This window comes from Suncus etruscus, chromosome 7 (genome assembly GCF_024139225.1).
Source record: "Suncus etruscus isolate mSunEtr1 chromosome 7, mSunEtr1.pri.cur, whole genome shotgun sequence".
NCBI lineage: Eukaryota > Metazoa > Chordata > Mammalia > Eulipotyphla > Soricidae > Suncus > Suncus etruscus.
This window is the reverse complement of record NC_064854.1, coordinates 126,159,767-126,164,249: the sequence shown is the minus strand read 5'-3', so window position 1 is coordinate 126,164,249 and position 4,483 is coordinate 126,159,767.

Sequence of the window (4,483 nt, the reverse complement as noted above, 5' to 3'; positions counted from 1 at the left end):
GCCAAGCATCATACCAACTGCAGAATACCAGACCCCTGGCTTGCAAAGTGGAGTTGCCAAAAAATATCAACATGGGATATCCCCTGCAAATTAATTAGAAATACAAATTCTGCAGTTCACCACAAAGATACAGAATCTGGAACTCAAGGATGAGGGAAATTGAGGGGTGTGGTTTCAGTGCTGTATTTTAAAGAGTCTTACTAACTCAGACACCCTGATATCTGAAGACACAGCTCTACTGATGAACTGTTTTTTCATAGATTTCTTCTGGTTATAGCTTTCTAGGCTTCTGCCAGCATGAGGAATGTAAATGTATTTGTGTTGCAACGATAAAAAAATTCTGTGAAGAGCATAACTGCTTATTTTTCTTCTCTTTTTGTTTTTGTTTTTGTTTTTATTTTGGGTGGGGGACTATACCTGCTCAAGGCTTACTCCTGGCTCTGTGCTTAGAAATCATTCTTGGCTGGCTCAGAGAACATAACGGATGCTGGGTATCAAACCTGTGTCAGAGGCAAGCACCCTCCCTACATACTGTTTCTAATTTCTGGCCGCAACTTTTCTTCTGTTCTCTGCATGAGTCTTACAAAATTATAAACAAGGGGTCTGAGAGATAGCATGGAGGTAAGGCATTTGCCTTGCATGGAGCAGGATGGTGGTTCGAATCCCAGCATCCCACATGGTCCCCACAGCCTGCCAGGAGCGATTTCTAAGCGTAGAGCCAGGAGTAACCCTTGAGCGCTGCAGGGTGTGACTCAATAACCACAAAAAAAATTATAAACAAAATAATGTAATTGGATTTATTTTACATAATATCAGAGCACTTAGGAAGTGGATCACAAAATTCAGGATAACTCTGAGAAAGGGAAAAAAAGTCTACTGGCAGGCTAACTGTTTGCAGGACGTTTATGTACTATGGTTAGTGAGGACGAGAAAGATCAAATACTGCACCACAATGGTTCTCAAAGCATTGATACCACATTCCTCCCCTCTCCAGGTCCATGTGGAAGCGGGGGGCACCTCCACCGTGAGGCTAAGTCATAGTAGCCTTAGTTCAGTTGTTGAATGATTTCTTTGGTGGGGAGGGAGGGAATCATTTCTGTTTATTCACTTAAAGATGGCAGGTTTCTAGAGTGTGAGATGCTGTGTGATTCTTTTTTTTTTTCTGATAAAAGCAGTAGATCTGGGGCCACAATTATAATATAGTGGGTAGGCCACCTCCCTTCCACGCAGCCAACTCAGGTTCAATCCCCAGCACCCCATTTGATCTCCCAAGCACCTCCAGGAGTAATCAATCCCTGAGTGCAGAACCAGGAGTAAACCTTGAGCATTACTGGGGTTACCTCAAAGCAAAAATAAATAAGGACAGTAGGTCCAAAAAATTAGGAAATTAATGTGCTGCAGATTTCATCCAGGGCACTGGTGCCAGAAATTCCATCAATACAGCTTAAGGTGTTAGTTTTTCCATCCAGAGCTCTGCATTCTGAGAACTCATACAGCAAGAAAAGAGAGAACAGAAGTGCTTGTTCTCAGGCAGGAGGGTGTCTACACTCAGGAGGTGAGTATGAAGGGTCATAAGGCAGTTTGCCTTCCTTCACAATTTTGCCAAAGGGCAGTAGTTCTCACTGGCAAGCACCATAGAAAAGGGGCCAGAGTGGTAGCACTGTGGTAGGGCGGTAGGGCATTTGCCTTGCATGTGGCTGACCCAGGACGAACACAGGTTCAATCCCTGGCATTCCATGAGGTCCTCTGAGCCAGGAGCAATTTATGAGCACAGAGCCAAGAGTAACCCCTAAGCACCACTGAGCGTGCCCCCCCCAAAAAAAGGAAAGAAAGAAAAGAAAGAAAGAAAGAAAGAAAGAAAGAAAGAAAGAAAGAAAAGAAAGAAAGAAGAAAGAAAGACAGAAAGAAAAGAGAGAGAGAGAGAGAGAGAGAGAGAGAGAGAGAAAGAAAGAAAGAAAGAAAGAAGAAAGAAAGAAAGAAAGAAAGAAAGAAAAGAAAGAAGAAAGAAAAGAAGAAAGAAAAGAAAGAAAGAAAGAAAGAAAGAAAGAAATAAAAAAATAAATAAGAAAGAAAGAATGAAAGAAAGAAAATGAAAGAGAGAACGAGAGAACGAAAGAAAGAAAGGAAGAAAGAAGAAAGAAAGGAAAGAAATAAAGAAAGAAAGAAAAAGAAACAGAAAAAGAAAAAGAAAGAAAGGCCCATGAAAGCCTTAGGAATTGGGTTGGGTAGTGTAGGTTTTAAAAAGGAGGAATAACCGACCACAATAGCCTACAAAGGGTAGCCCAGTACTCTAGGATGTGAAAAACTTCCCATTCACGAAGAAAATGGCTTTTTTCAACTTCAGTGATTTTCTTCATATTTCACATTTGACATTCTCATGTTTTAGGTGTCCCATTTTTAAAAGTCACCCTATTTTATTTTGATTTATTTATCTATTGCAGTGTCAGGGATCTAACTCAGAGTCACACCTATACAAAACATGAGCTCTACTACTGATCCACATACCAGTTTTTTGGTTTTTTGTTTTTTTGTCCATTTTCCTTGTTTTGTTTTGTTTTGTTTTGGGGGCCACATCTGACAGCTCTCAAGGGTTACTCCTGGCTCTGTGCTCAGAAATAGCTCTTGGCAGGCTCAGGGGACCATATGGGATGCCAGGAATCAGACCTAAGTCCATCCTGGGTTGGCCATGCACAAGGCAAATGCCCTACCGCTGTGCTATCTCTCCAGCCCCTCTTGTCCATATTTTAAAAGTATCGTTCAACTGTGATGTATAGATAAACTGAATGAAAAAATTTAATGTGGTAAAGGGAATATGCCTAGATCATCCTTGACCCCTGAGCTTAGGGATAAGAAAGAAAGAAATCAAAGTGTTTAAGATGATAAAGGGAGGGGCCCGGAGAGATAGCACAGTGGTATTTGCCTTGCAAGCAGCCGATCCAGGACCAAAGGTGGCCTGCCAGGAGCTATTTCTGAGCAGACAGCCAGGAGTAACCCCTGAGCAACGCTGGGTGTGGCCCAAAAACCAAAAAAAAAAAAAAAAAAAAAGATGATAAAGGGAAGTAATGGGAAAACGGGGGATAGGGCTTCGCTTACATTAGTGATGTGGAAAAGTGTAGCTATACACAGAAAGCAAACACCCAACAACAATGAAAACAAAAGGGATCTAAGCTGTAACCATGGAACTTTGTAATGTGTTTGTCAAGATGGCAGGAGGGAGGCGGTGGGAGTGGAAGATGGTGGGAACACCAGTGGAGGGTGTTGACACTAGTGGTGAGATTGGTGCTGAAATAAGATATGCTTAAAACTCAGCTATCGGGGCCGGGCGGTGGCGCTAAAGGTAAGGTGCCTGCCTTGCCTGCGCTAGCCTTGGACGGACCGAGGTTCGATCCCCCGGTGTCCCATATGGTCCCCCAAGCCAGGAGCAACTTCTGAGCGCATAGCCAGGAGTAACCCCTGAGTGTTACCGGGTGTGGCCCAAAAACCAAAAAAAAAAACAAAACAAAACAAAAAAAAAACTCAACTATCAATAACCTTGTAAATTATGGTTTATTCATCAAATTAAAAAATTAAAAGTATGATGCACAAATGAAGTAAAAAGAAGCGCACAGTGAACTAGAGCATGTCCCTTGCAAAAGTATAGTCTTACATACCAAGTCCTAGTGCCTCATTTGTGCCAAGTGTCATCCAGGCAGCCCTGTTGTCTGCTCTCCTTGGAGCCACAAGTCATTTTTAGTCACCAAGCAGTCATCTGAATGTGACTGCCACCTCCCATCCCCAACCGAGCAGCCCAACCCAATCCAAAATCAATGAGCAACCATCATGGACAGGTAGTAAGAGCCTGGGAAGTGCATGTGGTAACCCTACAGTTACCCCCAGAAAGCTGCATAATCATAACCTGTGAGTCTTAGTGACAGCAAATATTGGGGGTCAGGGGAGAAAGAGTGTGACCCCTAGAAACACACATGCGAGCACTGCAACAAATAGTATACACCTACTTGAGGACCACGGCAAGCATCAACCACAGCTCACACGAGCCTCCCCTGGTTATCAGAACAGCAACAGAAAGAAAAGAGGAGAGAATTTTTTTTAAGTATTCTCCTTAAGCATCATCTCCTACCTGATTGCTTGCAAAAAAAAAAAAAAAACTCTCCCACAAGCAATATTTCATTGGCTCCCTGCATCCCTAAAAGGAAGAGAACAGGACTGGAGAGATAGTGCAGAGGATAGGGTGCTTGCTTTGTATGCAGAAGGCCTTGGTTCAATCCCCAGCATCTCATATGGTTCCCCCAAACTCCGCTTGTAATGATTTCAGAGCACAAAACCAGGAGGAAGGCCTGAGCACTGACATGTGTGACCACTCACAGGAAGAAGAGAACCTTTCTCCTTTTACTGAGAAAGACAACTGTGTAAGGCAACAAGCAGTAAACAAATAAAAAAGATTTGAAGCTGTTTTTCTGACCCTGAGCCTGCTTCTTCTATACCT